Here is a 24,581-nt window from a genome sequence, read left to right as displayed (position 1 = left end):
GTATGATGTCCGCTCGCACATTGAAAAATATGCCCCCATATGTGCTTTTACACAAGAATTTTTTCTCTGCTTTCACGCAACCAATCACACGAAAGAAGGATCTGTCAATCATATTGCTCCACAAGGGCTCCATAGTAATATTCACTGCTGAGTACATGGAACCCAAAGTGTGTATGAATAATATATTTATTATTGTTTTTTATAATTTGAATTCAAATATACCTTTTGACTTATACTGAATATTTTAAAATGCTGGAATTTTATTTTGCCAACAAAACACATTTTCCAGAAATCTCTCTGACCTTCCCTAAAAAAACAAAACATGATCATTAAATTATTATGAAATATGACAGACTGAATTATTTGATGCAGTCTCCAAAGCTTTTATTCAAGGTTTCTATGTCCATTTTAAATGTTGGACTGTATTGTAGGATGCATTATAAGTTAAATAATCAAATCATTTTTGCAAAGTGATACATTATGATGTTTATGATAAACAACTTAAAAGTGTTTTGTTTGGACATAGCTAGAAACAGTTAAACCATTAAGGATGCTGAAATCTGAGCATCTGGCTTGCAAAATTTTTGCTGTCGCTGCTGAAACTAGTAAGCATTATATAGTTTCTTGATCACTAGGGATTTTATGATCAGTCTTAGGCTATTTTTGCCGTAACAATAGCTTTGTGTTTTTTCCTATACTGATTGCAGCTACTAGTAAGCTGGTAAACAAACTGAGAATTGTGTAAAGCACCAAAAATAGACAGATACGGGTAAATTCTAAAACAGTTCATATTATATGAATCAAAAAGTCAATGGTGATGATTAGGAATGGAATTCAAATGCAGGTTGCATTGTGAGCATAATAATCATTTCTTTTCATACACTTTAAATTATGCTTTTTTCTCTGCAATCAATCAGTTGGGATCCTATAGAAGAATCATATAGAAGTTATATGAATAGAGAGAACATCTAAGATATAGTGGAACAGCATTGGTCCTTTTTTCCACCCACCAACATTAATATGGAAGTAACAAGTTAGCTTTTACTTTCTATATTATATTGTTCTGTCGTCCTGTGCAATTTGCGTAGTCACCTAACCTGCAGGGAGCTCTTATTGCAAGCACGTAAAATACCTGAGAAGGTTAGTGTGTTCGTATGTGCATTTGAGTGGGGTTTGCATTTGACTGTGTGTGTTTTTGTGTCCATTTGTTTGTATGTTTATGTGTGTTGGTACCTGTGTGTGATGTGTGTTAGTATGTGCATTTGAGAGTGAGTGTGTGTGCATTTGAGTGTGTATTTGCATATGTGTGTATGCCTGTGTGTGTAAAAGCCTGTATATGTTGTGGATTGTACTATGTGCATTTGTGTGGAGTGCACGGCTGTGTGTGTGCAGGTGTGCATATGTGTGTATGCCTCTGGAAAACGTTCTGCTGATACCCAATTAGTTATCATATGGCTTTGCAATGAGAAAACTCAGTATCAAAGAATGCTTTGAGATTATTCAACAGCCATATTTCATTCCATCAGAAAAGAGTTTTCAGTAAGTTTGTTTGAATTCTTGAAAACTCTTTATGGTCTTTTTCAAATGTCATATCTTGGCTATTTACATCCCCCCGCCCCCAAGTTTTTATAAAGATCACAATATTCTTGTGTAATAAAAGATAAAACTGCAGCTCAAATCACATTTTTTTAAGTCATTAAACTTTTACACCAATTAAACATTTATCATCAGTTTGTTTATGATTCCAATGCTTGGGCACATTAAAAATGTTAATTATATGTTAATTATATAATTATACAACATGACATAACGTTGTTAATTGCATGTGTCATGTTTGTCATGTTTGTTGTTCAAGTAAAAATCCTGCATTTAAGCACATTAGGAAGAAATCATCATTACTGAATCAATTAGCCAACGTGATTTATTTTTTGCATTGACTGCATTATAGAGACTGTCCTTAACACCAGGTTGATAAATAGCTAGCAAAAGGATTGAATAAAAGCTTTCCTCTGTTTATAACAATCAGTTGGTCACAAAATAAAATAGAACAATGCAGAGTCACAAGTAAATTTAGCAATAACAGATTCTAGCCAGCTATGCCAGCCTGGAGATTATTTGAGGATTCTTTACTAGCCCTGAACAATTATTACATACAATCTCTGACCTCATCAGAAGTTGACCTCTTAGTAATGTAAAATAATGATTTTTGATAGTCTGGGGGATTTGTGTTTCCTCTATTTATTCACCTTTCCCCAGAGGCTGAACCCATAGAGTAATTCCATAAACTCCTGTAAAAACTACATATGTTCTCCCACTTGCTGCTGCACCTGCCCATCTTCCCCATGCTGTTATCCTTCACATTGTGTATATTTTGTTTCTTTATAGGTGTGTGGAAACCCAACAAAATGCTTGTTTCTTATAGTTTTGCCCAATCCAAGTGGAAGAAAAACAGATTTTCTTATTACCTTGTATTTGATTTTTGAATGTGGCTTCAGCAATTCAAATTCAAATTGAGTCACTTTTGATGGGATACACTTATGGATTGGAATAGGGACCAACGTTTGTTATTATTCCCTTGCTCAACGTTATCTCCATTATGGATACCATAAGAATAAAAGTGAACATGTCTGAGGTGCCTGGCATTATCTTTAGCACTGTTGTTGATATAATATCTCTCACCAGACCAGTAAACTTTTGTGACAAAAAGTTGTGAAGTGCTTCATATGGGTTTTTTATTTCCAATTATTTCCATAACATTTTAAAAAACATTTTTAACTCTTTTGAGCCATGAGAACATCCGCAATACCTTACATGGGGACAATTTGAAATTGCTATTCCAAACAATCCTACAAAATATTTTGTGAATAAAAAAGAAACATAGCTTTTTAAAATAATTAACATTGACTTAAATGGACATGAAACCCAATATTTTTCTTTCATTATTCAGACAAAGAATACAATTTCAAACAACTTTCCAATGAACTTCTATTTTCTAATTTGCTTCATTCATTTGCTATTCTTTGTTGAAGAAACATCAATGCAAAAGGTAAGAAAGGGGCGCTAAAAAGCAATCTGGATATTTGCAAAAAGATTAATCCTTACTAATGTGTATAAAATTTACTACGTGCGTTCAATCCGATTGGCTGATCAGCCAATAGGATTGAGCTTGCATTCTATTGACTGATTGAAACAGCCAATAGAATGCGAGGTCAATCCGATTGGCTGATTGCATCAGCCAATAGGATTTCTCCTACCTTAATTCCGATTGGCTGATAGAATCCTATAAGCCAATCGGAATTCAAGGGACGCCATCTTGGATGACGTCATTTAAAGGAACCTTCATTCGTTGTTAGTCCATCGGCCAGGAAGGATGCTCCACGTCGGATGTCTTCAAGATGGAAGAAGATAGAAGATGCCGCTTGGATGAAGACTTCTGCCCGAATGGAGGACCTCTTCTGCCCAGATAGGATGAAGACTTCTGCCCGGCTGGAGGACCACTTGTGCCCGGATCGGATGAAGACTTCTGCCCGGCTGGGTGAAGACGGCTCAAGGTAGGGTGATCTTCAATGGGGTAGTGTTAGGTTTTTTAAGGGGTGATTGGGTGGGTTTTAGAGTAAGTTTGGGTGTGGGTGGTGGGTTTTAATGTTGGGGGGGTTGTATTTCTTTTTTTACAGGTAAAAGAGCTGATTACTTTGGGGCAATGCCCCGCAAAAAGCCCTTTTAAGGGCTATTTGTAATTCAGTATAGGGTAGGGAATTTTATTATTTTGGGGGCCTTTTTTTTATTAGGGGGCTTAGATTAGGTGTTATTAGTTTAAACTTCTTGTAATTTTTTTATTTTCTGTAATTTAGTGTTGTTTTTTGTACTATAGTTTATTTTATTTAATTGTATTTCATTTTAGCTAATTGTAGTTGATTAATTTAATTAATGTAATTATACTGTAGTGTTAGGTGTAATTGTAACTTATGTTAGGTTTTATTTTACAGGTAAATTTGTAATTATTTTAACTAGGTAGCTATTTAATAGCTATTGTACCTAGTTAAAATAAATACAAAGTTGCCTGTAAAATAAAAAATAAATCCTAAAATAGCTACAATGTAATTATTAATTATATTGTAGCTATCTTAGGGTTTATTTTATAGGTAAGTATTTAGTTTTAAATAGGAATACTTTAGTTAATAATAGTAATATTATTTAGATTTATTTAAATAATATTTAAGTTAGGGGGTGTTAGGGTTAGGCTTAGACTTAGGTTTAGGGGTTAATAACTTTATTATAGTGGCGGGGACGTTGGGGGCAGCAGATTAGGGGTTAATACATTTAATAGCCTATGTGGGCTATGGCGGTTTAGGGGTTAATAATTAGGCTTATTGCGTTGTGGGGGGTTGTCGGTCTAGTGGTTAATACATTTATTAGTAGTAGTGAGGGGGGATTGCGCATATAGGGGTTTTACGTGTTGGGCTATTTTTGGGAGGCAGGTTAGACTGTTACGGGAGATTTAAAATTATCTTTACTTTTCTTAGGCGCTGGCAGTTTCTAAAGTGCTGTAAGTCACTAGCGACTCTAAAAATTTGTAGTTACGCTCATTTTTGGACATCGCTAGTTTATCAGACTTACGGCACTTTAGGAACTGTCGGCGGGGTATATGTAATACCCCGATGTGCGAGGTGAAATTATGGGCGGCGCAGGTTCCCACGCTTGCGCCGAAACCTGCGACGTATATGGGATCGCGCCCAAGGTGTTTTGGAGATTCTATTTAAATACTTTCTACATAATCTTAATTGTTTCATAAAAAAATTAAGCAATTGGGTTGTGAAAGGGCTGGCTAACTATCAAATTTAAACTATAGTGATTAAATTATTTGTTGAAATAGTAACAAAATAGAACAGATTCATCATTTAAGTGGCATGCTTATTATTGTTTTCGCTCACAGGCAAACACCACTGAAAGTAACACGCACTAGCCATTTAACAATTTGAAAAGTAAATTGTTTGCGCATGTTTGCTAACTTCAGGACTTTTGATACCACGACTGTGTATATGCATTCGCCCCCTAGACTTTAATGAAGCATGCTTTAAAAAAAAAAAAAAAGCAGAACATATTGTTCTTGACATAACAGAAAGTGTACTTTATATTTTTAAAAATATTTAAATTTTAATAAATAAATAATAATAATAAAGAAAAGAAAAGGTGCCAGTACTCAATAAAAAAGATGCCGGTACTCATTGATTTTTATACCTCATATATATATATATATATATATATATATATATATATATATATATATATACACAGGGCTTTTTTGTGGTACCCCCACAAAAAGGCCTATATATATATATATATATATATATATATATATATAATTACTTCTTGTAAAATATATATCTATACCTATATCTCTATATGAATATATACAAGTATAGATATATAGAGATATTAAAAGTGATTAAATATGCTTTTTCATGTTTTAAGGTATATGAGTGTAAAGGGCTCCAAAGATCAAAATGTATATATGTGTGTATATGCATGTGTATGTATGTGTTTATATGTGTATACATATCGTTGGGTTAGCGCCACTGAAGGCTTCATGTAAAGGTTTAGGGCTCAAAAAATAGTTGCATATACAACATAAATATATTAAAATAACATAAAGGGGCCGATTTAACAAAGTACAAGCGGACATGATCCGATGTAGCGAATCATGTCTGCCACACATCGATAAATGCAGACAGCATGTGCTGTCAGCATTTATCATTGCACAAGCAGTTCTGGTGAACTACTTGGGCAATGCCGCCCCCTACAGATTCGCGGCCAATCGGCCGCTAGCAGGGAGTGTCATTCAACCCAATCGTAAGTGATCGGGCAGATTGCTGTCCGCCGACGAGTTAAGGAGCAGCGGTCTGAAGGCTCGCGTGGAAACAGCAGCATTAGGCTAAATACGGGCCTTCATTAATCATCCCCTTACACTTATATATACACTATCTAATAAAAATTATTCATAAAAATATTATAAAAAAAGTTATATGAGTTTAAAGATATAAGATATATGACAAGGTGTGTGACCAGAAAGTTTGTATGTGTTTGTGTGTGTGTGCATGTAAACATACATATAGACACACATATATATATTATTATTATTTTTTTTCTTTGGAGCCCCTTCCATTCAAATATCTGAAAATACAAAAAATAATTTTTACTGAATATTAATATTTAATAATGTGTTTTACTATGTATTTACTGTACATATTTTACAGTCCAATGTTCTTCACATAGGGGAAAATGTTCAACTTATTTTATATATATATATATATATATATATATATATACCTATATATATATATATATATATATATATATATATACCTATATATATATATATATATATATATACCTATATATATATATATATATATATATATATATATATATATATATATATATATATATATATATATATATATATATATATATATATATAAATAAATAAATAAATAAATAAATAGAAATATAAAGGTATAGATAAATATTTTACAAAAAAATGAAACAGATATTTATATATATAGAAATATATTTTAAAACAAATATAACATTCTCTTCTACATTGAAATGTAAAAATATGCATAACTACCTTCGACTTCGCTCTGTGGGTGTGAGTTTTTTAAATAATGCGCTCCATTGAAGTCTATGGGGAGAAGAAGTTAACGCAGTCAAGATATTCAAAGTTCTGAAGTTAGCAGCACACATTGAGTTTTTCTTGCGTTCAAAAATATACTTTAAACTCCTAATACACTCACTAACCCGCGCACGTTAAAAGTTTACTTCCAGCTGTTTGTCCACACTTGTAATCTGGCCTTTAGTCTTTTATTCAGGCCCATATTCCAATCAGTTTAAATGTATATAGGATTTGTTTTGTTTAAAAGCAATTGTAACCAGAAAAGCAAGCAAATCAATATGTAAAATTAATCCATTTTTATTTTACAGTTTATAAAAAATGTTCTATTTAAGTTAGTAAAGAGGCAGGGAACTTAAAAAAATAACATACATATGTATATATATATATCATAAACATATGCAGGCAGATCCTCTTCTTGCCAGAGCCCCGACCATGCTAACACCTGGCTTACTGCTCAATCACGGTTCCAAGAACCTGCATTTACTTTAGGCTTAGCGCTGCCAGGGCTCTGGCAAGAAGTGGCTCAGGTTAGGGTGCTCTAAAGTACATTAAATAAGTATTTAACCTTTGAAAAAAAAAATAAAGGAAACAAATGAACAGTGATGAAGGGGCCTATTTATCAAGCCGTCAACTGTGCTGCATTCGCCGGCACCAATATGCTCGCCTGACTTCGCCTAACATCGCTGCCGCTGACTTGAATACGCTCTCCATATTTAACAAAAAAGCTGTCAAAAAGCTGCGCACCAAGTACGGGGCGATGAGCAGCGGACTGTTGTTAACTAACAGTCATCAATCTCGCTGCTCTTTGGCTTTTTCCCAGCTTTATTTGTATACTGTCACTAAACACCGCCACTATACTAAACTGTTTAACCCCTATCCTGCCGCTCCAGGAGCCCACCGCCACTCTAATAAAGTTATTAACCCCTATCCCGCTGTTACCCGACCCGGCCAACTAAATAAAGTTATTAACCCCTAAACCGCCGCTCCCGGAGCCCACCGCAACTCTAATAAATGTATTAACCCCTATCCCTCCGCTACTGGAGCCCACCGCCACCTACATTATGTTATTAACCCCTAATCTGCTGCCTCCTACACCGCCGCCACCTACATTATGTTATTAACCCCTATCCCGCCGCTCCCGGAGCCCACCACAACTAAATAACGTTATTAACCCCTAAACCGCCAGCCCCCCACATCGCCATAAACTAAATTAACCTATTAACCCCTACACCTAACAACCCGCTAACTTTATATTACATTTTAACTCACACATTACATTAAACTATATTAAACTACTAATTAATTTACCCTATCTATTATACTAAAATTACATATAACTATATTAAACTAATAATTAATCTACCCTAACTATTATACTAAAATTACAATAAACTATATTAAAATAATAATGAATCTACCCTAACTTCTATACTAAAATTACATTAAACTACAAATTAAATATTAACTATATTATATATTTGAACACCTAACCCTACTCAAATAATTTAAATCTACACTAAAAAATTACAAAGTTACAAAAAACTAACAACTAAGTTACAAAAAATAACAAACACTAAGGCCTAGATTTGGAGTTTGGCGTTAGCCGTGAAAACCAGCGTTAGAGGCTCCTAACGCTGGTTTTAGGCTAACTCCGGTATTTGGAGTCACTCAAAAAAGGGTCTAACGCTCACTTTTCAGCCGCGACTTTTCCATACCGCAGATCCCCTTACGTCATTTGCGTATCCTATCTTTTCAATGGGATTTTTATAACTCCGGTATTTAGAGTCGTGTCTGAAGTGAGCGTTAGAAATCTAACGACAAAACTCCAGCCGCAGAAAAAAGTCAGTAGTTAAGAGCTTTCTGGGCTAACGCCGGTTCATAAAGCTCTTAACTACTGTACTCTAAAGTACACTAACACCCATAAACTACCTATGTACCCCTAAACCGAGGTCCCCCCACATCGCCGCCACTCAATTAATTTTTTTTAACCCCTAATCTGCCGACCCCCACCTACGTTATACTTATGTACCCCTAATCTGCTGCCCCTAACACTGCCGACCCCTGTATTATATTTATTAACCCCTAATCTGCCCTCCCTAACATCGCCGACACCTAACTTCAAACATTAACCCCTAATCTGCCGACCGGAGCTCATCGCTATTCTAATAAATGTATTAACCCCTAAAGCTAAATCTAACCCTAACACTAACACCCCCCTAAATTAAATATAATTTTAATCTAACAAAATTAATTAACTCTTATTAAATAAATTATTCCTATTTAAAACTAAATACTTACCTGTAAAATAAATCCTAATATAGCTACAATGTAATTATAATTACATTGTAGCTATTTTAGGATTAATATTTATTTTACAGGCAACTTTGTAATTATTTTAACCATGTACAATAGCTATTAAATAGTTAAGAACTATTTAATAGTTACCTAGTTAAAATAATTACAAAATTACCTGTAAAATAAATCCTAACCTAAGTTACAATTAAACCTAACACTATACTATCATTAAATTAATTAAATAAAATACCTATAATTACCTACAATTAAACCTAACACTACACTATCAATAAATTAATTAAATACAATATGTACAAATAACTACAATGAAATAAACTAACTAAAGTACAAAAAATAAAAAAGAACTAAGTTACAAAAAATAAAAAAATATTTACAAACATAAGAAAAATATTACAACGATTTTAAACTAATTACACCTACTCTAAGTCCCCTAATAAAATAACAAAGACCCCCAAAATAAAAAATGCCCTACCCTATTCTAAATTACTAAAGTTCAAAGCTCTTTTACCTTACCAGCCCTGAACAGGGCCCTTTGCGGGGCATGCCCCAAGAAGTTCAGCTCTTTTGCCTGTAAAAAAAAACATACAATACCCCCCCCAACATTACAACCCACCACCCACATACCCCTAATCTAACCCAAACCCCCCTTAAATAAACCTAACACTAAGCCCCTGAAGATCATCCTACCTTGTCTTCACCTCACCAGGTATCACCGATCCGTCCTGGCTCCAAAATCATCATCCAACCCAAGCGAGGGCTGGCGATCCATCATCCGGTGGCTGAAGAGGTCCAGAAGAGGCTCCAAAGTCTTCATCCTATCCGGGAAGAAGAGTAGATCCGGACCGCAACCATCATCTTCCAAGCGGCATCTTCTATCTTCATCCGATGAGGACCGGCTCCATCCTGAAGACCTCCGACACGGACCCATCTTCATCCGGCGACGTCCAACTGAAGAATGACGGTTCCTTTAAGGGACGTCATCCAAGATGGCGTCCCTCGAATTCCGATTGGCTGATAGGATTCTATCAGCCAATCGGAATTAAGGTAGGAATATTCTGATTGGCTGATGGAATCAGCCAATCAGAATCAAGTTCAATCCGATTGACTGATCCGATCAGCCAATCAGATTGAGCTCGCATTCTATTGGCTGATCGGAACAGCCAATAGAATGCGAGCTCAATCTGATTGGCTGATCGGATCAGCCAATCGGATTGAACTTGATTCTGATTGGCTGATTCCATCAGCCAATCAGAATTTTCCTACCTTAATTCCGATTGGCTGATAGAATCCTATCAGCCAATCGGAATTCGAGGGACGCCATCTTGGATGACGTCCCTTAAAGGAACCTTCATTCGGCTAGTAGGCGTCAGGAAAAGAGGATGTTCCGCGTCGGATGGAAGATGATGGCTCCCGAAGAAAGAAGATTGAAGATGCCGTTGACAGAAGACTTCATCCGGATCATGGACCTCTTCAGCTCCCGCTTGGATGAAGACTTCATCCGGATCATGGACCTCTTCAGCTCCCGCTTGGATGAAGACTTCAGCCGGATCATGGACCTCTTCAGCCCCCCGCTTGGGCTTGGATCAGGACATCGGAGGAGCTCTTCAGGACGGATTGGTGAACCTGGTATGGTGAAGATAAGGTAGGAAGATCTTCAGGGGCTTAGTGTTAGGTTTATTTAAGGGGGTTTGGGTTAGATTAGGGGTATGTGGGTGGTGGGTTGCAATGTTGGGGGGGGTATTGTATGTTTTTTTTACAGGCAAAAGAGCTGAACTTCTTGGGGCATGCCCCGCAAAGGGCCCTGTTCAGGGCTGGTAAGGTAAAAGAGCTTTGAACTTTAGTAATTTAGAATAGGGTAGGGCATTTTGTTATTTTGGGGGTCTTTGTTATTTTATTAGGGGGCTTAGAGTAGGTGTAATTAGTTTAAAATTGTTGTAATATTTTTCTTATGTTTGTAGATATTTTTTTATTTTTTGTAACTTAGTTCTTTTTTATTTTTTGTACTTTAGTTAGTTTATTTCATTGTAGTTATTTGTAGATATTGTATTTAATTAATTTATTGATAGTGTAGTGTTAGGTTTAATTGTAGGTAATTGTAGGTATTTTATTTAATTAATTTAATGATAGTATAGTGTTAGGTTTATTTGTAACTTAGGTTAGGATTTATTTTACAGGTAATGTTGTAATTATTTTAAATAGGTAACTATTAAATAGTTCTTAACTATTTAATAGCTATTGTACATGGTTAAAATAAATACAAAGTTACCTGTAAAATAAATATTAATCCTAAAATAGCTATAATATAATTATAATTTATATTGTAGCTATATTAGGATTTATTTTACAGGTAAGTATTTAGCTTTAAATAGGAATAATTTATTTAATAAGAGTTAATTAATTTCGTTGGATTAAAATTATATTTAAGTTAGGGGGGTGTTAGTGTTAGGGTTAGACTTAGCTTTAGGGGTTAATCCATTTATTAGAATAGTGGTGAGCTCCGGTCGGCAGATTAGGGGTTAATAATTGAAGTTAGGTGTCGGCGATGTTAGGGAGGGCAGATTAGGGGTTAATACTATTTATTATAGGGTTAGTGAGGCGGATTAGGGGTTAATAACTTTATTATGATAGCGGTGCGGTCCGCTCGGCAGATTAGGGGTTAATAAGTGTAGGCAGGTGGAGGCGACATTGTGGGTGGAAGATTAGGGGTTAATAAATATAATATAGGGGTCGGCGGTGTTAGGGGCAGCAGATTAGGGGTACATAAGGATAATGTAAGTAGCGGCGGTTTACGGAGCGGCAGATTAGGGGTTAAAAATAATATGCAGGGGTCAGCGATAGCGGGGGCGGCAGATTAGAGGTTAATAAGTGTAAGGATAGGGGTGTTTAGACTCGGGGTACACGTTAGGGTGTTAGGTGCAGATGTAGGAAGTGTTTCCGCATAGCAAACAATGGGGCTGCGTTGGGAGCTGAACGCGGCTTTTTTGCAGGTGTTAGGTTTTTTTTCAGCTCAAACAGCCCCCTTGTTTCCTATGGGGGAATCGTGCACGAGCACGTTTTAGAGGCTGGCCGCTTGCGTAAGCAACTCTGGTATCGAGAGTTGAAGCTGCGTTAAATATGCTCTACGCTCCTTTTTTGGAGCCTAACGCAGCCTTTATGTGGACTCTCAATACCAGAGTTATTTTTATGGTGCAGCCAGAAAAAAGCCGGCGTTAGCTTTTCGGGTCGTTACCGACAAAACTCCAAATCTAGCCGTAAGTTCCACAAAAAAATAAACACTAAGATACAAAAAATAAAAAAGAAATTATCAGATTTAAACTAATTACACCTAATCTAAGGGCCCTATGAAAATACCCCCCCCCCAAATAAAAAAACCCTAACCTACAATAAACTACAAATAGCCCTTAAAAAGGCCTTTTGCAGGGCATTGCCCCAAAGAAATCAGCTCTTTTACCTGTAAATAAAAAATAAAAAAATCCCCCCCAACAGTAAAACCCACTACCCACACAACCAACCCCCCAAATAAAAACCTAATCTAAAAAACGTAGGCCTAGATTTGGAGTTTGGCGGTAGAAGGGCTGTTAACGCTCCGCGGGCTTTTTTCTGGCCGCACCATAAATTTAACTCTGGTATCGAGAGTTCAAACAAATGCTGCGTTAGGCTCCTAAAAAGGAGCGTAGAGCATTTTTTCCGCAAATGCAACTCTCGATACCAGAGTTGCTTACGGACGCGGCCAGCCTCAAAAACGTGCTCGTGCACGATTCTCCCATAGGAAACAATGGGACTGTTTGAGCTGAAAAAAAACCTAACACCTGCAAAAAAGCAGCGTTCAGCTCCTAACGCAGCCCCATTGTTTCCTATGGGGAAACACTTCCTACGTCTGCACCTAACACTCTAACATGTACCCCGAGTCTAAACACCCCTAACCTTACACTTATTAACCCCTATTCTGCCGCCCCCGCTATCGCTGACCCCTGCATATTTTTTTAAACCCCTAATCTGCCGCTCCGTAAACCGCCGCAACCTACGTTATCCCTATGTACCCCTAATCTGCTGCCCTAACATCGCCGACCCCTATATTATATTTATTAACCCCTAATCTGCCCCCCTCAACGTCGCCGACACCTGCCTACACTTATTAACCCCTAATCTGCCGAGCGGACCTGAGCGCTACTATAATAAAGTTATTAACCCCTAATCCGCCTCACTAACCCTATCATAAATAGTATTAACCCCTAATCTGCCCTCCCTAACATCGCCGACACCTACCTTCAATTATTAACCCCTAATCTGCCGAGCGGACCTCACCGCTATTCTAATAAATGTATTAACCCCTAAAGCTAAGTCTAACCCTAACACTAACACCCCCCTAACTTAAATATAATTTACATCTAACGAAATAAATTAACTCTTATTAAATAACTTATTCCTATTTAAAGCTAAATACTTACCTGTAAAATAAATCCTAATATAGCTACAATATAAATTATAATTATATTATAGCTATTTTAGGATTAATATTCATTTTACAGGCAACATTGTTATTATGTTAACCAGGTACAATAGCTATTAAATAGTTAAGAACTATTTAATAGTTACCTAGTTAAAATAATAACAAATTTACCTGTAAAATAAATCCTAACCTAAGATATAATTAAACCTAACACTACCCTATCAATACATTAATTAAATAAACTACCTACAATTACCTACAATTAACCTAACACTACACTATCAATAAATTAATTAAACACAATTCCTACAAATAAATACAATTAAATAAACTAGCTAAAGTACAAAAAATAAAAAAGAACTAAGTTACAAAAAATAAAAAAATATTTACAAACATAAGAAAAATATTACAACAATTTTAAACTAATTACACCTACTCTAAGCCCCCTAATAAAATAACAAAGCCCCCCAAAATAAAAAATTCCCTACCCTATTCTAAATTAAAAAAGTTACAAGCTCTTTTACCTTACCAGCCATGAACAGGGCCCTTTGCGGGGCATGCCCCAAGAATTTCAGCTCTTTTGCCTGTAAAAAAAAACATACCATACCCCCCCCCCCAACATTACAACCCACCACCCACATACCCCTAATCTAACCCAAACCCCCCTTAAAGAAACCTAACACTAAGCCCCTGAAGATCTTCCTACCTTGTCTTCACCATCCAGGTATCACCGATCCGTCCTGGCTCCAACATCTTCATCCAACCCAAGCGGGGGTTGGCGATCCATCATCCGGTGGCTGAAGAGGTCCAGAAGAGGCTCCAAAGTCTGACTCCTATCCGGCAAGAAGAGGACATCCGGACCGGCAAACATCTTCTCCAAGCGGCATCTTCGATCTTCTTCCATCCGGTGCGGAGTGGGTCCATCTTGAAGCAGGCGACGCGGATCCATCCTCTTCTTCCGTTGTCTCCCGACGAATGACGGTTCCTTTAAGGGACGTCATCCAAGATGGCGTCCCTCGAATTCCGATTGGCTGATAGGATTCTATCAGCCAATCGGAATTAAGGTAGGAATTTTCTGATTGGCTGATGGAATCAGCCAATCAGAATCAAGTTCAATCCGATTGGCTGATCCAATCAGCCAATCAGATTGAGCTCGCATTCTATTGGCTGTTCCGATCAGCCAATAGAATGCGAGCTCAATCTGATTGGCTGATTGGATCAGCCAATCGGATTGAACTTGATTCTGATTGGCTGATTCCATCAGCCAATCAGAAAATTCCTACCTTAATTCCGATTGGCTGATAGAATTAGGGGTTAATAACTTTATTATAGTAGCAGTGCGGTCCGCTCGGCAGATTAGGGGTTAATAAGTGTAGGCAGGTGTCGGCGACGTTGAGGGGGGCAGATTAGGGGTTAATAAATATAATATAGGGGTCGGCAGTGTTAGGGGCAGCAGATTAGGGGTACATAGGGATAACGTAGGTGGTGGCGCTTTGCGGTCGGAAGATTAGGGGTTAATTATTTTAAGTAGCTGGCGCCGACATTGTGGGGGGCAGGTTAGGGGTTAATAAATGTAATACAGGGGTCGGCGGGGTTAGGGGCAGCAGATTAGGGGTACGTAAGTATAACGTAGGTGGCGGTCGGCAGATTAGGGGTTAAAATATTTTAATCGAGTGGCGGCGATGTGGGGGGAGCTCGGTTTAGGGGTACATAGGTAGTTTATGGGTGTTAGTGTACTTTAGGGTACAGTAGTTAAGAGCTTTATGAACCGGCGTTAGCCAGAAAGCTCTTAACTCCTGCTATTTTCAGGCGGCTGGAGTTTTGTCGTTAGAGCTCTAACGCTCACTTCAGAAACGACTCTAAATACCGGCGTTAGGAAGATCCCATTGAAAAGATAGGATACGCAAATGGCGTAGGGGGATCTGCGGTATGGAAAAGTCGCGGCTGAAAAGTGAGCGTTAGACCCTTTAATCACTGACTCCAAATACCAGCGGGCGGCCAAAACCAGCGTTAGGAGCCTCTAACGCTGGTTTTCACGGCTACCGCCGAACTCCAAATCTAGGCCCTAAGCTCCCCATTGCCCTGAAAAGGGCATTTGGATGGGCATTGCCCTTAAAAGGGCATTTAGCTCTATTGCAGCCCAAACCCTAACCTAAAAATAAAACCCACCCAATACATCCTTAAAAAATCCTAACACTAACCCCAGAAGATTCCCTTACAGTTTTGAAGATCCGACATCCATCCTCCAAGAAGCCGGCAGAAGTCTTCATCCAAGCAGCCGAAATCTTCATCCAAGCCCTCAAAAGTCTTCACCCAGATGGCATCTTCTATCTTCATCCATGCGGAGCGACTCCATCTTCAAGACATCCGACGCGGCACATCCTCTTCTGACGACGGCTTCTTCGGAATGAAGGTTCCTTTAAATGATGTCATCCAAGATGGCGTCCCTTAGATTACGTTTGGCTGATAGAATTCTATCAGCCAATCGGAATTAAGGTTGAAAAAATCCTATTGGCTGTTAAAATCAGTCAATAGGATTGAACTTCAATACTATTGGCTGATCCAATCAGCCAATAGGATTGAGCTTGAATTCTATTGGCTGTTCCAATCAGCCAATAGAATGCCAGCTCAATCCTATTGGCTGATTGCAACCTTAATTCCAATTGGCTGATAGAATTCTATCAGCCAATCGGAATCTAAGGGACGCCATCTTGGATGATGTCATTTAAAGGAACCTTCATTCCGAAGAAGCCGTCGTCTGAAGAGGATGCTCCGTGTCGGATGTCTTGAAGATGGAGCCGCTCCACGCCGGATGGATGAAGATAGAAGATGCCGTCTGGGTGAAAACTTCTGCGTGCTTGGATGAAGACTTCTGCCGGCTTCCTGGAGGATCTTCAAAACTGTAAGTTTTTCTTCTGGGGTTAGTGTTAAGATTTTTTAAGGGTGTATTGGGTGGGTTTTATTTTTAGGTTAGGGTTTGGGCTGCCTTTTCAGGGCAATGGGGAGCTTAGATTTTTTTAGATTAGGTTTCTATTTGGGGGGATGGTTGTGTGGGTGGTGGGTTTTAGTGTTGGGGGGATTTGTATTTTTTATTTACAGGTAAAAGAGCTGATTTCTTTGGGGCAATTCCCCACAAAAGGCCCTTTTAAGGGCTATTTGTAGTTTATTGTAGGTTAGGAGGTTCTTTATTTTTTTGGGGGGGTTATTTTCATAGGGTCCTTAGATTAGGTGTAATTAGTTTAAATCTTTGATAATTTATTTTTTATTTTTTGTAACTTAGTGTTTATTTTTTTGTGTAACAGTTGGCTAGATTACGAGTTTTTGTCGGAAATGGTGTGCGGTGCTAACAAGCCTTTTTTTCTCACTGCTCACTTAAGACGCTTGTATTACGAGTTTTCTGCAAGCCGGCATTAGCCTCAGAAAAGTGAGCGTTGAGCAAAATTTAGCTCCACATCTCACCTCAATACCAGTGCTGCTTAAGTCAGTGGTGAGCTGGCTGAACGTGCTCGTGCACGAGTTCCCCATAGGAAACAATGGGGCTGAGCTGGCTGAAAAAAAACCTTACACCTGCAAAAAAGCAGCGTTCAGCTCCTAACACAGCCCCATTGTTTCCTATGGGGAAATAAAATTTATGTCTACACCTAACACCCTAACATGAACCCCGAGTCTAAACACCCCAAACCTTACACTTATTAACCCCTAATCTGCCGCCCTCGACATCGCCGACACCTGCTTTATATTATTAACCCCTATTCTGCTGCTCCGGATACCGCCGCTACCTACATTATACTTATGAACCCCTATTCTGATGCCCCCAACATCGCCGAACACTACATTTTATTTATTAACCCCTAATCTGCCCCCCAATGTCGCCGCAACTATATTAAATTTATTAACTCCCAATCTGATGCCGTCAATGTCGCCGCCACTATAATAAATGTATTACCCTCTAAACCCTAACACCCCCCTAACAAATATAATTTAAATACATCTAAATAAATTTACTATAATTAAATAAATTAAATAAATTAATCCAATTTAAAACTAAATACTTACCTATAAAATAAACCCTAAGATAGCTAAAATATAACTAATAGTTACAGTTGTAGCCATATTAGGATTTATATTTATTTTACAGGCAACTTTGTATTTATTTTAACTAGGTACAATAGTTATTAAATAGTTATTAACTATTTAATAACTACCTAGTTAAAATAAGTACAAATTTAGCTGAAAAATAAATCCTAACCTAAATTACAATTACACCTAACACTACACTATCATTAAATTAATTACCTAAAATAACTACAGTTAATTACAATAAAATAAACTAAAGTACCAAAAAAAAAACACTAAATTACAGAAAATAAAAAATAATTACAATTTTTTTAAGCTAATTACACCTACTCTAATCCCCCTAATAAAATAAAAAAGCCCCCAAAATAATAAAATTCCCTACCCTATACTAAATTACAAATAGCCCTTAAAAGGGACTTTTGCAGGGCATTGCCCCAAAGTAATCAGCTCTTTTACCTGTAAAAAAAGACAATACCCCCCCAACATTAAAACCCACCACCCACACACCCAACCCTACTCTAAAACCCACCCAATCCCCCCTTAATAAAACCTAACACTACCCCCTTGAAGATCACCCTACCTAGAGCCGTCTTCACCCAGCCGGGCACAAGTGGACCTCCACAGGGGCAGAAGTCTTCATCTGATCCGGCCAGAAGAGGACATCCAGACCGGCAGAAGTCTTCATCCAGGCGGCATCTTCTATCTTCTTCCATCTGGAGTGGAGTGGGTCCATCTTGAAGACATCCGACACGGAGCATCCTCTTCCATCCAACGGCGAATGAAGAATGAAGGTTCCTTTGAGTGACGTCATCCAAGATGGTGTCCCTTCAATTCCGATTGGCTGATAGAATCCTATCAGCCAATCGGAATTAAGGTAGGAAAAATCCTATTGGCTGATGCAATCAGCCAATAGAATTGAGCTTGCATTCTATTGGCTGATTGGAACAGCCAATAGAATGTGAATTCAATCCTATTGGCTGATTGGATCAGCCAATATGATTGAACTTCAATTCTATTGGCTGATTGCATCAGCCAATAGGATTTTTCCTACCTTAATTCCGATTGGCTGATAGGATTCTATCAGCCAATTGGAATTGAAGGGACACCATCTTGGATGACGTCACTTAAAGGAACCTTCATTCTTCAGTTGCCGTCAGATGGAAGAGGATGCTTTGCGTCGGATGTCTTCAAGATGGACCCGCTCCGCTCCGGATGGAAGATGATAGAAGATGCCGCCTGGATGAAGACTTCTGCTGGTCTTGATGTCCTCTTCTGGCCGGATCGGATGAAGACTTCTGCCCCTCTGGAGGTCCACTTGTGCCCGGCTGCGGGAAGACGGCTCAAGGTAGGGTGATGTTCAAGGGGGTAGTGTTAGGTTTTATTAAGGGGGGATTGGGTGGGTTTTAGAGTAGGGTTGGGTGTGTGGGTGGTGGGTTTTAATGTTGGGGGGTATTGTCTTTTTTTATTACAGGTAAAAGAGCTGATTACTTTGGGGCAATGCCCCGCATAAGGCCCTTTTAAGGGCTATTCGTAATTTAGTATAGGGTAGGGAATTTATTATTTTGGGGGGCTTTTTTATTTTATTAGGGGGATTAGAGTAGGTGTAATTAGCTTAAAAAAATTGTAATTATTTTTTTATTTTCTGTAATTTAGTGTTTGTAATTAATTGTAGTTAGTTTAGGTAATTAATTTAATGATAGTGTAGTGTTAGGTGTAATTGTAATTTAGGTTAGGATTTATTTTACAGGTAAATTTGTACTTATTTTAACTAGGTAGTTATTAAATAGTTAATAACTATTTAATAACTATTGTACCTAGTTAAAATAAATACAAAGTTGCCTGTAAAATAAATATAAATCCTAAAATGGCTACAATGTAACTATTAGTTATATTGTAGCTATCTTAGAGTTTATTTTATAGGTAAGTATTTAGTTTTAAATAGGAATAATTTATTCAATTGTAGTAATTTTATTTTGTTTTATTTAAATTATATTTAAGTTAGGGGGGTTAGACTTAGGGTTAGACTTAGGTTTAGGGGTTAATAAATTTAATATAGTAGCGGCGACATTGGGGGCGGCAGATTAGGGGTTAATAAATGTAGATAGGTGTCTGCGATGTTAGGGATGGCAGATTAGGGGTTAATAAAATGTAACTAGTGTTTGCGAGGCAGTAGTGCGGTGGTTTAGGGGTTAATATATTTATTACAGTGGCGGCGATGTCCGGTCAGCAGATTAGGGGTTAAAAATTTTATTAAAGTGCTTCCGATGTGGGGGGGGAGGGCTCAGTTTAGTCGTTAATAGGTAGTTTAAGGGTGTTAGTGTACTTGGTAGCACTTTAGTTAAGAGTTTTATGTTAAGGTGTTATCCCATAAAACTCTTAACTACTGACTTTTAAATGTGGTAGGAGTCTGGACAGGAGAGAGTTTACCGCTCACTTTTTCCAGCAATCGTAATACCAGCGTTAGGAAAATCCCATTAAAAAGATAGGATACGCAATTGACGTAAGGGGATTTGCCAGACTCGTAATACCAGCAGGCGCTAAAAAGCAGCGTTGGGACCCCTCAACGCTGCTTTTTAAGGATAACGCAAGACTCGTAATCTAGGCGTTAGTGTTTGCTATTTTTTGTAACTTAGTTGTTAGTTTTTTGTAACTTTGTAATTTTTTAGTGTAGATTTAAATTATTTGAGTAGGTTTAGGTATTTAAATATATAATATAGTTAATTTAATTTGTAGTTTATTGTAATTTTAGTATAAAAGTTAGGGTAGGTTAATTATTAATTTAATATAGTTTATTGTAATTTTAGTACAATAGTTATGGAAGGTTAATTATTAATTTAATATAGTTTATTGTAATTTTAGTATAATAGTTAGGGTAGATTAAATTAATTAGTTTAATATAGTTTAATGTAATTTTTGTCTATTAGTTATAGTAGATTAATTATTAGTTTAAAGTAGTTTAATTTGAATCTAAAGGTAAGTTTAAATTTATTATAAGATAGGGATGAGTTAATATTTAATATAAAGTTAGCGGGTTGTTAGGTTTAGTGGTTAATAGTTTAATTTAGTGTATGGCGATGTGGGGGGCTGGCAGTTTAGGGGTTAATAGGTTTAGTAAGTGGTAGTGATGTGGGAGGCCAGGGGTTTAGGGGTTAATAACTTTATTTAGTTGCGGTGGGGTCCGGGAGCGGCGGGATAGGGGTTAATAACTTTATGTAGGTGGCGGCAGTGGCGGGGCGGCAGATTAGGGGTTAATAAGTATAATGTAGGTGGCGGCAATGTCGTGGCAGCAGAACAGGGGTTACAAAGTATAATGTAGGTGGCGGCAGTGTAGGGGGCGGCAGATTAAGGGTGTTTAGACTCAGGGTACATGTTATGGTGTTAGATGTAAACTTAAATTTTATTCTCCTATAGAAATCAATGGGATATCGGGCAGCAGCGAACATAAGCTTTCGCTGCTTTCAGACTCCCATTGATTCCTATGCGTTTTGAAAACCAGGTACGCTGGGCCGGAATAGTGCAAAAGTAGTCAGATAGTGCCGAATTTGCATTCGGAACATCTGTAGTGACGTAAGCATCGATCTGTGTCGGACTGAGACCGGTGGATCGTATGTTACGTCACAAATTTCTACTTTTGCCGGTCTGTAGCCTTTGATAAATAAGGCTTTGATAAATCAAGCTCTCCACAATTACGCTGCGGAATTCCAGCATATTTGCGGTTGACGGCTTGATAAATAGGCCCCTAAATTAGAATAGTGCAATAATTCAAGGAGCGGAACTATTGGTGGCACAGCCGGTGCCAATGCACTGGGCCCCGGGCTGGAGGGGGGCCAGAGTCAGAGCAGTAGCAGATTTGAGCAGAAAATAAAATTAAAAATGTTGCTGTTATTTTTTTTTTTTAATTATACAGTGCTGAACTATTGTTGTCGGCTGTATGAAATATAAAGGGGTGTAGCCTCTAGTGTGCTAAATCGACATGAAATATTAATATTCACATAGAAGAATATGTTCTATTTATTCATAAATACATATTTCTATATGTATATCTGATGATATTTTGGCAAAATATATATCTATACCTATATATGATTATATATACTGTAGGTATAGATATATATAGGAATATGCATTAAAAATGATTACACATTACCCTATGTGAAGAACATTGGAATGTTAAATATTTACAGTATAAAAACAGTTAAACACTTTATTAACCCCTTAATGACCAGCAAAATGTACGCCGCTAGTCTTTCTATTGGGGTGACTGTGCTATTTTAGCAAGCCTTCAGAAGGGATATAAATATATATATATATATATATATATATACATACCTTATATATATATATCTATGCTGAAGCCCTTTTTTCTAACACCTTAGATCTCAAATCTTTGAGCCCTTATAACTTTTTACTGCAATTCTTCTAAAATATTTTTTATTAGATGGTGTTATTATGAGTGGAACTTTCATTATAAATGTATTTTTGATGTGTTTTGTGCAACTTTTTATTTGAGTGTAACAGTGAACCAGAACTCTGAGGTTGCGCTAACCCGACACACAATAAATTAAATTTCTCTTGAGCGAACTCATTCACTTCCAACATGTAAAGAATCGAGATAAACCTTTACTGTTAGCACACCACTCGTAATTTAGCCAAAAGATATTAAAACCAGTGAGCGCAGGGTGAACACACCAAACTCCTGAGAATACCTATGTTTTCCCAAAATAGGTAAGTGAAATGACTAAAAAAGGGGAGTGAACCAGGAGCGCTACAGCTAAAGGTGCTAAAAAATATAAGACAATATGTTTGATACTTGGAAATATGACAGGACAATAACGTATCTAAAATGAGACACAATTTAATTGACAAAAATAATAACAAGTAAAAACGGACGTCTCCGTAAGTAAAAACTTCTTAAGTTGCCGCCATATAAATATTGCAATAGCAGAAAGAGTTCGTGGTGCAAAATAGAAATAGTCCAGTGTACACTTACAATTGCTCTATTCCGTGTTGGTTTGCTAGCAAACAAGGGCTTACCCCAGACCTTCCACTCGATGTTCTCTGTGGGTAAGTTACAGCCGTTAGCGCGATGACGTCCCTTATGTGGGCGCTGTCCCAGACGGGCTCTCTGACTGGACCAAATTCGGAACCAGCCGACAGCGGTAATAGTGACTCTTTTAGCTATGGTATAGCAATCCTCCAGTGACAGATACCTGCTCTTAGTGCTAGATAGCACGCAAGGTACAAAATAAAGGCTGTGAGCGGACTTGATTAGGAGTTCAGAGAGTTAGTTGCAAGTCTTTCCAATAGCTAATTATTAGCGAATTTGCACAATCCTCAGTGAACACTTTGGTAGCTCCAGCTACAAGTAGTAAATCTTAGTGGTTGTTGCAGTACATCAACGCGTTTCTCCCTTTACAGGGCTTTCTCAAGATGAATGATCTGCAACAGGTGTATCTCCATTTAAAGGTATAGCTTGCTTCTCATTGGTTATAACACACCTGGGAGTATTACCTAAGGCGGTCTTTAATATTTAAGATGGTATTGGCAAGCAACTATATAGAGAAGAGTAGTCTCTATCACTAATTTTCACAGAGCTCCCTTAAAAATGATCCCTATAGTTAATATTGTGTCTATTTAACAATTATTTTTATTAAAATTATGTACTAAAACATATATTAAAAACAATTAATTAAAAACAATTAATAAGAACATTTATAAAAAACAATAATTAAAATTAAAAACAGTGAGTACTTGGATCATAGTAAAGATAGTCATATTGTGGGTCTAAATTAATACTATGGGCTCCATGTACTAAGCCGTCAATTCATCCGTCATTGTAGACGCGGATAAACTCGCCGTTACTCGCCGCGGGCGAAATGGTGTCCGCTGTCGCTATGTACTAATATTCCCCCAATAAATAGACAAGTCTAGCCCGCCGCGAGCAGTTGCGGATTGTTGATAAATTTGACGCCTCGCTCGCCGCGACTAAGCTGATGTACTTAACTTTCAGTTGAATTGTCTGGCCAATTATTAACACGTGACATGCAAGGTGTCACGAACATCATAGTAGTCACGGGAATAGAATTTTGCTCCTATAAAAGTTCAACTTATCTAAACAACTTTATTATTGTTCAAAATTTTTTGAAGAGTGATAACAGAGCGTTATTTTTGTAATATTTATTTACAATTTGGATATGGCTTCATCTGGATCTGATAATATATAAATATTAATATAAAAATAATTATAAAGATTGACAACTATACAATACAAATTTAAAATATAGATTACTCTTTAATTACAGTCGACAAATTGGGCGCAATTTATGTACATGGAAATGAGAGACAAATTAGACGCCAGTTATGCTGTAAGTACAATGCTGATATTACTGCCTTTTATATATGTCTAGACTGGCGTCTAAATTGACTTTCCTATTGTTTTGTACCTTGCCCGCCACCTAAAAGGTGGCGAGGCAAAAATAACGAGGTGGGAGCGGAAATTGTAGCGAGCGGACAAATAGATTTTTTAGTACATTCGTTTTTGGCGAGTTGGTGGTCAAATGTGTCTAATTACAGTGAAAAATGGAGCGGTAGCGAGGTTTGGCGGATAAGTACGCTCGCAATTTTAAAGATGCGAGTTTTAACATAATTGACGGCTTTGTACATATCAGTTTGCGAATTTTGACGCGAGATTTGTTGCGGGTAGCTCGCTGACTGCTTAGTACATGGAGCCCTATATGTGTAATATAATAAGGTGCAAAAACGTGCATTACATAGCTGCTATTAGTCAAATAAAAATGGGGAAATATCTAGTTCAGAATTTAGACCAGCCGGGAACAGAGTGTTATGTTTATAAATCAATTCAGCCTCTTTGATTTAGCCCTTAGAAGGGTAAAGTTATCTCTCTGGATAGAACAAAAACCGTCTCAGAAAGCAAACAAGGGTCTGGCAAAGTATTTTCCAGGGTGTTCCATGGGTTCGTCTGGATTTTTAACATAAACATCATTCAAGTATTTGAAATTTGTAGATCCTATTGCCCTGTTTATTCATTAGACCCTATTAAAACAA

The sequence above is a fragment of the Bombina bombina genome, chromosome 2 (genome assembly GCF_027579735.1).
Source record: "Bombina bombina isolate aBomBom1 chromosome 2, aBomBom1.pri, whole genome shotgun sequence".
Classification (NCBI taxonomy): Eukaryota; Metazoa; Chordata; class Amphibia; order Anura; family Bombinatoridae; genus Bombina; species Bombina bombina.
Note: the sequence above shows the minus strand (reverse complement) of the source record.